Below are 14371 nucleotides of genomic sequence, written 5' to 3' on the forward strand. Positions count from 1 at the left end.
TCTATCATTTCTCAAGTTCTCTTACTTGATAATACAATAATTATTCAGTTATGAAATTTTTGCACTTTTACACTGGCAAAATCCGAGAAATAAATATTTAACTTGTATTATTTACAAAAGATCCGGGGTCCTAGAGTGTGAAAAAAAATATACGATTTTGGTCTCTAGATTTTTCTATATTCTTCAAGGCTTCATCAGTGAATTCATAATAATTTCATAATATTCAATTAGACAAGTTGTATTTTTTAATTTTTTTGTTTATTTTTATTTATTTATTTGAGGGTGATAGACAGAGAGAAAGAGGAAGAGAGAGAGAGAATGGGCACACCAGGGCCTCCAACCCCTGCAAACAAACTCCAGACGTGTGGGCTCCCTTGTGCATCTGACTAATGTGGGTCCTGGGGAATCAAGCTTCAAACAAGGGTCCTTAGGCTTCACAGGCAAGCGCTTAACTGCTAAGCCATCTCTTCAGCCCACAAGTTGTATTTTCAAAGCTGCTAGACCTTCTCCTCTCAAGATACATAGCTCTAAGTCTAGAGGATTGACAATCCTCACCTCTTTGTATAAACTTCCAGTACTCATCTGTGCCCATCTGAGCCAAAGCGTTCTGACCTTTCTCTTCTCTATTTTGTACCTATGGCTAGAATGCCTTCCCCCTACTCTTGTTTCCTGCCAAAAGCTGTAAGTGATTGTTGGAATGGAACACAGGCTACACAAATACTGGGCAAAGAACTCTCACTGAGCTATACCCACAGCCTACTGATTACTATTTTAATTCTTCTCTACAACTAGAGATGAATATTGAGTTCCAGTTTGACTAAAGCCCTGATCAACCACTATGCTTTTGCATGATTAGTAGTATATAGAGAGGGCTTGATTTCAGTGCCTTTATGAAATTTTCTCACAAATTTCTCATCTGTACTTCTTATCACAAACCCAGCATGAAGATCAACTTATGTCCTATAATGCTAGCCCTTGAAGGCAGAAGCAAAACAAGGTAGATAAAACAGACATCTTTTTCTTAGGAATCCTATTATTTGTAAATTCTAGCAATAAGCAATGGCTACTTTCAAACTACTATCTCCACTAGGAGTCTCTCCCCAGGTCTGCCTCCAGCAGGTCAATTTCAAATTTGTCACTTTCATTTCTAATTTTCAAATATCCTTGGCCAGTACTATCCTGCTATAAACCAACTCCTTTCCCTTGTTCCTTAGACTGTATAGTCATACAAAAATGGTCAGTGGAGCATGGTGGTACATGCCACAGGAGGATCATGAGTTTGAGGCTAACCTGGGCTGTGAGTCTCAGAGTCTCTCTCTCTCTCTCTCTCTGTCTCTCTCTCACACACACACATACACAGACATACATTTTAATTGCAGTTACACATGGTGAAAATAAAATTTGAACAAAGTTGCTGTAAAGAGTCCGTCCATATTTTAAATTTCAAAAAGAAGATGAACTTGTCTGGCATGTGCAAGGCCCTATGTTCTATCCCTAACACCATCTTCAACCTAAAAATCTAAAGTGGGAGATTTATCTTTTAACCTCCAATTAATTGATAGAATTTTTTTTTTGTTTTTGTTGTTGTTTTGTTTTGTTTTGTTTTTTTGCGGGGGTAGGGTCTCTAACTCAGACTGACCTGGAATTCACTAGGCAGTTTCAGGATGGCCTTGAACTCACAGTGATTCTCCTACCTCTGCCTCTCGAGTGCTGGGATTAAAGGCATGTGCCACCACGCCAGGCTCAATAGAATTGTTTTGACACTATGGCAAAGACCTAGAGAAATAATCACTCACATTTACTCTTTAAGGAACTAAAGATTAAAGCAGGTCTTTAGAGAGCGGTCTGTCAATGTGTATCAATAGATATGATAAATGCCCCCATCTTTTGACTCAAAAATTTCTCTGATGGAATTAACATAGATATAGTTTCTACAGTCTTTTTCTCCAACACCTAAACTTAGACTGATAGGGTGAATGCTCCTGCCTTTGTTTGAGAAGTTCTCCATGTAGACATTTGTACCCACTAGGGTTTTCAGATACATTTTGCTGGAGAAGAGTGAAATGTTATTTAAGAATAACATTACTCACTCTAGTATCTCTACTCATAGATCCCTGATCCTATGCCAACAAAGAGATGAAGATAAAATTAGTATTAGGATCTGACCTCAAAGAAAAAAAGTCAATGTTCTTATTTGATATCAAGCTAATTTGATGGTGAAAGTAATCATATGTAATTTTTAAAAAATAATTATATTTAATTATTTGCAAGGAGAGAGACAGAGAAGAGAAGAAAAGAGAAGAGAAGAGAAGAGAAAAGAAGAGAGAGAGAGGATGAGAATGGGTGCTCTGGGGCATCCAGCCACTGCAGATGAACTCCAGATGAATGCACTACTTTGTGCATCTGGCTTGACATGGGTACTGGGGGGGGGGGATGTTTTTTCAGGCAAGCACTTTAACCACTGAGACATCTCTCCAGCCCAGTTGTATGTAATTTTATCCAGTGCTTACCAAGTACATGATATCTCTTTATTAATTATATCATGAGGGTCTTTTGCCATGTATAATTTTCTATAGTATAAATAGGCATTTCATTCTGTTGATGAGGCATGACTTTTTAAAAACAAATATTATCATTTCACCAGCAGTAACTCAAGACCAGACTGGTGAACCAGGAAATAATAATTATGTCTTTACTGTGTTAGCTATTAAGTCTATGAATAAAGTACTCTCCTAAGAAAGAAGAATCACTAACATGACGTTATCATCTCTTTCTTGGGTCACTGTGCCTTTATGTAAGGAATGAAATGTTCCCCGTAGAAACATATAATGCACATATTAAAATAAGCTTCATAACTTAAATGCTTTTAACATTTAAGAAGAATATAGCAATTTGGGTCTGTGCTTAATTATGTTAGGGTATGTAAAAAGCACATAATAAGATCAACAGTTGCTATACAACAAGAAGGGCACATTTTTAAAATAACTGTATTTACTAGTTGTGACTTTTGTTTATTTTAAATATTGCTTTGATACAAAAACAAGTTACTGTGCCTGATGAACCTCCAGATTGTTTCCAAATGCATAGCAGTGTTATGATTCAGTTAAAATTTTCAATTTAAAATAATCTCTCACTAACTACTTATATAACCAGTCAACATAACTTTTTCCTGAAACTTTTTGATGCAACAAATTTCTGCTAAATATTTTCTTAGAATATTATCAACATTTAACACTCAAAAGCATTTTAGAATTGCACTAATAACTCATTTTAAGTAGTGCATAGAACTTTTGAAAACAAATAAGCAAAACCTTACTTCCTAGCAGCAATATAGTGAAAATGCAAAAAAGGAAAGTTTACTTCAAGAAATCACAAATTCTGATTTTGAAAAGAGGCAAAAAAAAAAAATCTTTCTCAAATTTTTTTCCTTAATCGCTTAGCCATTTCTCCAGCCCTTCAAATTCTTTTCTTTTTAAAAAATGTACTTATTTACTTGTGTTTATGCATGTGTGTTTGTGTATACATGTGGTGATCAGACAGCTTTACTTGGGTGCTAAGGAGAATCAAACTATGGTCAGCAGACTTTTGCAAACAAGAGCCATATCCCAGCCCCTCAAATTCTTCTTCAAGTGGAAAATCTAAATAACCTCATAATTCCTAAGGTGTTGTAATAGATTATTAAGGAAGTGACAAACAATACCATGCTAAATAGCAAATTTGACAAATGAAGTTATTTATCTAATGTCTATTTTAAATTATGCATCATAACTATGTGACTAAAACATTGGGGGCACACTTAAAATTTTTTTAAGTACTCTATGTGATTTTAATAACTGAATTAACAAAAATATAAATGTTTTAGATCTAGAATAACCTACAAGGAACTTTTGCTATAAACCATTATTCTAGACAATAAAATGATCTCTATTATTAGAGTTTTTACATCAGGCTTACACAAAATACTTTTTGTAATTGTAACTTTAATTATAATGACATTATTGTTCCCAATTTTTAAAATGTTTATTATTGTTATTAATGAGATATTTCATATGGATACATCATGTGTTGGTGCCCTCTTTTCCCTGGTCCCTGCCACTATTCCAATGGGGACCCTCCTCAGTTGGGTTGCAGGTATTCCCTGTGGGGTTGTGGGTTATGCACTGTGGGAGCAGTAGTCAGTTATTTTTGGGAAGAGGGAATGCATTGGGGCATGATGTCTCAACCTGTAGCTCTTACAATCTTTCCATCCCCTCTTCCACAAAATGAGCCCTTAGGAGCCTCTGGATCTCTGCTTTGGTAGGTGTTGAGTATCTTCAAGGTCTGTCTCTTATACTGTGCTGTTGATTATCAGGTACGGCATGGAAGCAGCACTCTTGCTCATCTCTGGAATTCCTTTGTGGTTTCAGATGTGACTTGGCTGAAGTGTGAGGGGAAATTTATCTTCTCTAGACTCACTATCTTCTGAAAAAGAAGAACATATTCTCCAACAGAGAGTGAAGTCAGCACAGTTTAAATGGGATAAGCATTATTATTTAGGGAGAACTTGATGTATGTAACCCTTCTTTTAGCCAAAGACTGGTGAGAGCTTGACACTGGAGAATATAATCTTTGTCTCCATAGGATTCTGATCTGGTTCCCAATTCCAGATATGGGTTCCTTTACAATGAGTGGATCTCTTAGCCAATTAGAAAACTATTGTTTACCCACCAAGGCTATGTGCCACTATTGCACTGGTGTTTACATCGTGTCAGGCTGTTTGCTTCTGAGTAGCTTAGACCTCTGGTTGCTGAGACCATAGTTGGCCATTTTCCTCCAGTAGCTCTTATAGTGATTTCCAGCACTAAACAAACTGTCCAGGGATGAGCATTCTTCTAAATTCCAGCTAGGTCTCTCTGTGCTCTATATCAGCAGCCTATGGTGTCTTCAGCAATAGGGTCTTGGCTTTTGCCTCAGGCAAATAATCGAGTGCTTTGACAGAAAGCTATCTTGATTTGGGGGCCTCATAGGTCCCTCTGATCAATTGATTAATATGTGTAGCAACCAGTCTCTGGTAATGGGAGTTACAGAGAGAGAAATTTTTTTTTTTTCTTTTAAACCTAGGCTTCATCCCACCCTCACCAGAGCCCTACTTTTTAGGTGCTCCCCCTTTACTCCTTTTGAGGGTCATATCTTTTAGGATATCTCCAAGGATAAAGGTTTCTATGGTATAAGCTCAGTTTGGATTTGATTTTGTGTTTGTATTCTTCCCTTCCTCTCCCCTCCCTGCAAACCCTTCCATCCCTATTGTCTGGGCCTTAAGTTGCATATCAGCTATAAACATGGTTGAGCAGATGTCTTTGTATTGATGCATAGAGGATTTAGGATAAATGCCCAGTAAGGGAATAACTGGGTCTGTTGGTAGCTCTATGTTCATCCTTTTCAAAAATCTCCAAATTGAGTTCCATGGTGGTTGTACAAGTTTACATGCCCACTAATAGTGGATGAGGGTTCTTATTTCCCCACATCCTTGCCAACATTTGTTGTTGTTAGATTTTTTTTTTAAATGATTACCATCCTTACTGGAGTAAGGTGGACTCTCATGGTTGTTTCAATTTGCATTTCCTTAATAGTTAGGGATGTTGAATATTTTCTAAGTGTGTGTAAGCCATTTGTAATTCTTCCTCTGAGAACTCCCTATTCACTTCTCTGCTTTACTTTTGCAGTGGGTTATTTGATTTTTTGTATTGTTTCACTTTTGTGTTCTTTGTAGATTCTAGATATGAGGATTCTGACAGTAGTAGAGATGGTGAAGATTTTCTGCCATTCAGTGGGTAATCTATTGGCTCTGCTTATGGTGTGTTTGTGTGTACAAAAGCTTTTTGGCTTCATGAGATTCCATTGGTTGAATGATTAATTTCCTGGGCTACTGGGGTTTTATTCAGGAAATCTTTTTCCAGTCCTATATAGTGGAGAGTGGCTCCTATTTGTTCTTCCAGTAGGAGGAGTTTCAGGTCTCATATTGATGACTTTAATCCATTTGGACTTGATTTTTGTGTATGGAGGGATGAATGGGTCTAGTTTCATTTTGCTACACATGGTCATCCATTTGTTGAAGATATCTTTTCTCTAGTCTTCATTATTGGCACATTTGTCAAAGATCAACTAGCTGTAGTTACTTGATGTACAGTTTGAGTCTTCAATTCTGTTCCATTGGTTAATGTTTCTGTTTTTATGACAGTTCCATGCTGTTTTTATTACTATGGCTTTGTAGTATAGCTTTTGATCAGGTATGATGATACCTCAAGACGGGTTTTTTTTGTTTTTGTTTTTTTTTGCTGAAGATGTGTTTGGAAATCCAAGGCCTGCTGCCATTTCATATGAATTTTGCTATCATTTTTTATATCTCTGTGAAGAATGATGCTGATATTTTTTTATTGATATTGCTTTAAATCTGTATGTTGCTTTTGGTAGAATTGCCATTTTCACAATATTAATTCTACCTATCCAGGAGGTCTTTCCATCTTCTCAAGTCCTCCTCAATTTCTTTCTTGAATGTTTTTATGTTTTCATTATATAGGTCTTCCACATCCTTGGTTAGTGTTATTCCAAGTTATTTAATTTTATGTTGTTGCTATTGAAAGTGGGACAGCCACACTGATTTCTTTCTCTCTATATTTGTCATATAGAAAGGCTGCATATAGAAAGGCTTTGTGCATTGATTTTGTATCCTGCCATATTGCTGAAGGAATTTATCACCTTTAGAAGCTTTTAGATAAAGACTTTTGGGTCACTTATGTATAAACCATGTGCTAATAGAGCTAACTTGACTTCTTCCTTTCCAATTGGAATTCCTTTTATTTCTTTCTTCTGTCTTATTGTTTGGGCTAGTACTTCTGTTACTATGTTGAAGAGCAAAGGTGAGAGTGGGCACCCTGTCTTATTCCAGATCTCAATGGGAACTCCTTGAGTCTTTCCTCATCAAGTGTCATTTGGGCTTTGGGTGCTTTATATATGGCCTTTATTGTACTGAAATATAAACACTCCATGACTATTTTTTCCAGCATTTTGACCAAGAAGTAGTGTATTTTGTCAAAGGCCTTCTCTGCATCAACTGAGATGATCACGTGGTTCTTATGGTTAAGTTTATTTATTTGGCGTATTATACTGATGAATGTCCATATGTTGAACCATCCCTGAGTCCCTGGTATGAAGCCTACTTGGCCAAGGTGGATAATACTTTTGATGTGTTGTTGAATTTTTTAAATTATTTTTTGTTCATTATTTATTTATTTATTTGATAGTGACAGACACAGAGTGAAAGGCAGAGAGAGAGAGAGAGAGAGAGAGAGAGAGAGAGAGAGAGAGAGAGAGAGAGAGAGGGAGAATGGGAAGTTATTTCAATTTTTTGAATTTATGGAGGCACACTTTATGGCCTAATACATAGTATATCTTGGAGAAGGTTCCATAAGCTGCTGAGAAGAATGTATATTCTGTAGAGTTGGGGTGGAAAGTTCTATAGATATCTAGTTGATCTATGGTTTTGAGCTCTATTGTTTCCCTGTTGATTTTCTATTTGGATGATCTATTGATAATAGTAGAGTTGTGAAGTCTCTGACTATGATGGTGTTGGTGTTTATTTCTGTTTTGTTGTCAAGTAGATTTTGTTTTGTAAACTGTGGTGTACTTGTGGTAGCACATATAGATTTATGACTGTGATGTTCTCATGTTGGATCATTCCCTTGATGAGTAAGAAGTGGCTTTCTTTGTCCTTTCTGATTACTTTTGGTTTGAAGACTATTTTATCAGATATAATATAGCAACACCCACTTGTTTTTTTATTTCCATTTGCTTGGAATAACATTTTCCATCCTTCCACCCTGAAGAGGTGTCTATCTTTAGTGGTGAGGTGGGTTTCTTGAAGACAGCAGATAGAAAGGTCCATTTATTTTTTATCTACCCTGGTAACTTGTGTCTTTTGATGGATGAGTTAAGACCATTAATATTTAAGGTTATTACTATGAGATTTGAATTAATCCCTGCCATGATGAGGTGCTTTATGGGGTTTGGTATTTCCTTGTGTTTTGTACTTCTTTTGAGCCTAGTCTATTTTTGGTTCTTGTGATTTTCTTCCTGTTGGCTCTTGAAGTTGGGTGTTAGTTCTGTGTGAAGTATTCCCTCAAGTATTCTCTGTAGGTTTGGCTTTGTGCTCATATAATCATAGAGTTGACTTTTTTCATGGAATGTTTTCCTTTCACCATCTATTATAAGAGATACTTTTGCTGGGTACAGTAGCTTGGGTTGGAAGCCATAGTTTTTTAGACTTTGAAGTGTTCCATTCCAGGCCCTTCTGTCTATCAGGCTTTCCACTGAGACATTTGAGGTAATTCTGATAGAATTGCCTTTGTATGTAGTGAGTTGTTTCTCTCTTGCTGTTTTTGGCACTCTCTCTTTGTTTACATTGTTAAGAGTTTTAACTATGATGTGTCTTGGAGAGTTTCTGTGTGCTTCTTGTATCTGGTTAAGTCTCTCTTTTGAGAGACTAGGAAAAGTTTCTTCAGTAATTTTGTTGACTATGGTCTCTATGCCTCTGGCCTGGATTTCCTCTCCTTCTGATCTAACTATGATCCAGATTTTTGATCATCTTAGTGTATCTCACAGTTTGCTCTTGTTCTGTTCACTTGCTTTTTGAACTTAGTAGTTTTTGGCCTCCTGATCAATTTCCTCAGTTTCATCTTCCATGTCAGAGGTTCTGTCTTACACATGAGTAACTGTTAGTGAGGGGTTCTAGAGAAATTTTTATAAGTGCTATTTAAATTTTTAATTTTTATTGTGTTATTTTGCATTGTGTCCATCTCTTTTTTGAGGTATGATTTCAATTCAAGTTCTGATTTTCTTGATGCTTCCTGAATTCTTGCATTTGGTCAAATCTTCATTAAGCTTAATCAATTGGTTATTGAGATCTTCTATTTGTTGACTTACCTTCAATTTATTTATATCTCTTTCAAGGGTTCTAACATTTTCTCCTATCAAGTTAAGCCTACTGTTAAAAGATGAATATTCTAAGGAATGATTCTGTTCAATTTCATTGATATAATTGTTGTGTTTTTGGTGGTTTGCTTCCAGTTCAGCATTTTTTTTTTTTTTTTTTTGGACCAGGGTCTCATTGATTGTTGAGTTTTCATTTTGGGATTGAATTTCTATTGATTTCTCTAAGATTTAACTGGAGGTTTCCATTGTTGGACTAGGTATCTTTGGTGGAGATATCTCAGTTTTCTGACTTTCATTAGCTTTATTTATTGTGCTCTACCCATCTTCGGGAGATGCTTTATTCTATTGAGGAGGGAGCAATGTTTTGTCCTTGTAGGATTTTGAGAGAGTGTTATGTTTTAAATATGAACCAGATTGGTGTACTGATGTACAATAGGGTTACAACCATAGGTGAACAGATTATGGAGATTGCAGGTACATCAAAGGTACCTGGGTAACTTGGAGCTCTGGCCTACACACTCCACTTGCATGTACTCTGCAGCACATGGGGATTGTGGGTTGGGTAACCAGTAGCCAGGAAGCTGGAGACCCAGAGGCAAGAAGCCAGTTCCTACAGTGGCCTCTGAACCCTCTGACTCAGGAGGATGAATGTGTACCCAGGGGCCAGTCAGTATACCAGGAAAAATACTACTAAGTTCCCTATGGTCCAAGAAATAGCCTCACCTCCATGCTCAGGCAAGTAATCCTAATTAAACTAAGTAGGACACCAAAAATCAAACATCAAAATAGAATGGGTGCTAGTTGGGAAGAAGGCGTTCAGTAAGAATGGGAGGGAGACAGAGTGTAATGGGAGTATATACAGGTATGAAATATACAAGTATGAAAGTGTCAAAGATAAACAGAGCATAAAAATATAATTTTCTACTTATACAAACATAATTTAGTGTGAGATTTATAACATGTAAAAGTAACAATAGTACCACAGCTTGGAGAGGAAACATGGAAGTACAGCTGCTCCTTGACTTACAGTGAATTAAGTGTCAATAAACCAATCATAAGTGCATTTAATATGCCTAGCTTACTGAGCATCATAGCTTGGCCTAGTCAAACTTAAATGTGCTCATAATCATAGACATTAGTTAACAGGTGGGAACATCATCTAACACAGAGCCTATCTTATAATAAAATATTGAATGCATCATGTAATTTATTGAATACTGTCCTAAAAGTGGAAAATAAGATAGCTATTCCAAGTCATTAGCCTGTGAAAAGAATTAAAATTTAAAATCTGAAGTATGGTTTCCACTGAATACACAATGCCTTCACACCATTTTCAAGTTGAACAGTTTTAAGCTATATCACTTAAGTTGAGAGCCATCTAAATACTATCGTGAGATTCTTAGACCCTTATCATGTGCCTAGTGACAAAGTAAGCATAAAAATAGAAAAAGGGGAGCTGGAGAGATGGCTTAGCAGTTAAGGCACTTGTCTGCAAAGCCTAACAATTTATGTTTGACTCTCCAGGTTCCACATAAGCCAGGTACACAGTGATGCAAGCATACAAGGTCACACATATGTGCACACAGGGGATGCATGCATCTGGAATTTGATTGTTGGGCTTGCCTCAAAGAAAAATAGAAGAAAGGATGATAGCTAATAAGCTAGCAAATGAAATTGAATTTTTTAAATCATTCAAAAGAGACAGAAAAAAAAAAAAGAGAGAAAGCCACTATAATGATATCCACCTGGAATTCCAGCACTTAAAGGGTGGAGCAGGAGAGTTTCTAGCCTGAAGCCAAAGGCCATATAACTAGAGCTATCTAAAAGAAATAAAAATGAGGTATGTGAAATAGAAAATATATCTCAAAGTAGTTGTGTTAAAGTGATTGTGCTTTATAAGTGTGTTAAATACAAATGGTCTAAATCAGGAACGAGCAAAGTTTTCTGTAAAGGACCAGTGGGCATGCACTTTTAGATTTATGCCACATATTCTCTGCCACATCCATTCAAGTCTGCCACTGTAGCGTAGAAACAATGATAAGTAACATCCCAGTGCCTGGCCAGGGATGAATTCATTCTGTTTGCTATAGTTTGCTATGCTCTCAATTTCTGCATTAAGCAGACAGACATTTCATGCTGAATAAAAAGGCAAGACCTAAAAGAAGCACACCTTAATATAAAGACACAAATAGATAAAAAGTAAAGGACTAAAAAGGTGTGCTATGCGAACACAAAAGAAAGCCAGAGCAGCTTTATTACTATCAGACACAGTTGCTTTCAGAGCAAAGAAATCAGAATATTTAGAGTATTTCTAGGGCTAAAGGTCATTTCATAATGGTAAATGGATCATTTCATCAAAAGGACATAATAATCTTAAATATTAATTCACTTAACAACATATATGAATACATGAAACAAACACTGATAGAACTATAAGGAGAAAGAAGACATGCCCAGTCTGGAAGTTAATTACCTTCTCCCAGTAAGCTGACAGAAACTAGCCACAAAACTAAAAAGTATCTAGAGTGTAGAACATCGGGTACTAATTTATTTTTAAGAGCTAAACCAAACAATACTATTAATAAACTTGACACAATTGATCTTTTCAGATTTCTCCACTTAACAGCAGAGTACACATTCTTCTCATATTATATATGAAGCATTTATCCAAATGGTCCACATTTTGTGTTATTAGCTTTAAAGGATTTGGGTCCTGTCAAGTATTTTCTCTGACTACAATGAAATTAATGTGAGTAACATAAACTTACCTTGGAAAATCTCCCAAATATTTTGAAACTAAATAAATGCCCATTGCAAGCTCTTTAACACTATGCTATGTGGACATGTGGGAAGACAATTTACACAGGAAAATTAAGCTTACTGAGCTGTGGACTCACTAGGAACAGCTGAGTGTGCCTGCCCATTCCACTGTGCACCAGTTCCAATCTGGATGGTAGTACTTAGCCTTGCTGAGCCTTTTCTAATTGTATTATTTTTTACATTAGTGTGCAAAACAATAGGTTTCACTATTACATTTTCATACATGTATTATACTATACTTTTCTCTGAGCTTATTTCTTACTTTAAGCAGTGGAAATAATAATTTTCAACAGTGTTTGTTTTTAACATTTTAAAAAATAATACAGCAATGTATATTAGGAGATTTTTTAAAAATAATATGTGTGCATCAAATGTAAAAAAGTTGTTTTGTGCCTGGGGAGATTGCTTAGTGGTTAAGGTGCTTGCCTGTGAAGCCTAAGGACCCATGTTCGACTCTCCAGATCCCATGTAAGCCAGACACACAAAGGTGAGGTTCGCACAAGGTTTCACATGCCCACTAGGTGGCACAAGCATCTGGCATTCAATTGCAGTAGCTGAGGCCCTAGTGTGCCAATTCTCTCTCTTTCTCTAAAAAAAAAAAAAAAAATTTAATTGCTCTGATTTCTGCTTTGCATCTGAAATTCCCACTGGTTTTAAAAGTCTTATTGAGTAATAAGTGATTATGTTTAAAACATGGTGATTGATTACAAACAAAATCAACCACGGGGCTGGAGAGATGGCTTAGTGGCTAAGGCTCATGTTTCCGAAGTATAATGACCCAGGTTCAATTCCCCAGTACCCACATAAGCCAAATGCACAAGGTGGCACATGCATCTGCAGTTCATTTTCAGTAGCTGGAGGTCCTGTTGTGCCCATTCTCTCTCTTTCTATCTGCCTTTCTCCCTCTCTGTCTCTCTCTCTTTCTCTTTCTTTCTCTCTCTCTTAAATAAATAAAATATTAAAATCAACTACAAAGATTTCACCTGGAAAATAATTCATGGAAGGACAGTACTTAGTACATCAATATTGGGTACAAATTTTCTAAAATACTAATAATGGATTTAAATAACAAATACAAAAGGAATTAAAAAGGAGAAATTGGGCTGGAGAGATGGCTTAGCGGTTAAGCGCTTGCCTGTGAAGCCTAAGGACCCCGGTTCGAGGCTCGGTTCCCCAGGTCCCACGTTAGCCAGATGCACAAGGGGGCGCACGCGTCTGGAGTTCATTTGCAGTGGCTGGAGGCCCTGGCATGCCCATTCTCTCTCTCTCTGTCTCTCTCTCTCTCTCTGCCTGTCTCTCTCAAATAAATAAATAAAAACAAACAAAAAAAATTTTTTTTTTAAAAAAAAGGAGAAATTCTCAGGGTGCTGTGGAATAATCAGGATTCTTTACCAAGGAAATTCAGGTTAAACGTAGAGGTGGATCTAAATAAATAAAAAATGAAAGTTGGGCTGAGGAGATGTTTCAGTGGTAAAAACGCTTGTTCTATACAAGTGTGAGGACTTGAGTTCAGGTTTCTATAACCCATGTAAAAACTGGACCCAGTAGCTTCTCTGCTTGCCCTTGGCAAGATAGGAGACAGAGCCAGGAGAATCCATTGGATGCTTTTGGGCCAACTAGCCTGGCACTTGCAGTAATGAACAAGAAACCCTGCCTCAAAGGGGGCAGAAAGCAAGAAAGAAACCTAAAAGTTGTCCTCTGACCTCCACTTGTGGGCTGTGGCATGCACACACCTGTATATATCTACACATAAAGATTAAGATAAATAAATAAAAATAGAAGCTGAAATTTGTATTCAGATTCAACTTTGTGTAATCATTGAGCTTGTATATTATTTATGCTGTTTTTAGAAATCAGTTTTCAACCCATAGTTGCTAACATTTCTATTAGTTATTTTATAAAATATTTTTTTTCTCTACATGTACACAACCACTAAAATAATTTATTTTGCAAAAGCATGCTTTGACATCTAAGATACTTTGACAGATTGTATAAACAATAACCATACAACTTGGCATGAATTCATGTTTTCAATGTAGTATAATATGATTAGTCAAATCACTGTCAAATCCATATACATTAATCACAACAGGAGGACTTGGTCCTGTTCTGTGTTATGGTGTCAGCACATTTAGGTAGCTCTTGCATCCTGTTTCAGCTTTTCTAAAGTTTTTGTAGTCTCTGAAACTAATCACTTTGTATTTCTGAGCTCATGCAAATCAAAAACCAAACTAGCAAAATAGTCCATCAGTCTTTTCCCTTCAACCTATAGTGCTCTTCCTTTTCCATTCCCCATTAGTCCTTTCTGGTTTCCTCTCCCTTGCCTTATAATACTTTAATGGCAAGTAGACCTTCTTGCTTCCTAGCTGGAAGAGAACAAAGGATCAGCACTGAAAGACAGGTTAGCCTTTTCTTTCTCCTTCCTTTCTTGCTTCCTTTGTTCCATCTACATCAAGAACTCTACAAATTACCAAGCAACCTCTTTATGTAAACAAAAGTAAAGTACTCCTCGAGAAAAGGTTTTTCTGAGCTTTGGCAAGGGGTTAGAATAGGCTACAATCCAGCCTGTGCTCTGTACACCAAG

General features: G+C 36.6%; 1 protein-coding gene across 1 annotated transcript in view; it reads left to right on the forward strand.

Annotated features, from left to right (window-relative positions):
- The window catches only part of Lekr1 (leucine, glutamate and lysine rich 1), a 319603-nt gene that overhangs the window by 260909 nt on the left and 44323 nt on the right, over window positions 1-14371 (forward strand). The window lies entirely within an intron of this gene.

The sequence above is a fragment of the Jaculus jaculus genome, chromosome 11 (assembly GCF_020740685.1).
Source record: "Jaculus jaculus isolate mJacJac1 chromosome 11, mJacJac1.mat.Y.cur, whole genome shotgun sequence".
In the NCBI taxonomy this organism is placed as follows: domain Eukaryota; kingdom Metazoa; phylum Chordata; class Mammalia; order Rodentia; family Dipodidae; genus Jaculus; species Jaculus jaculus.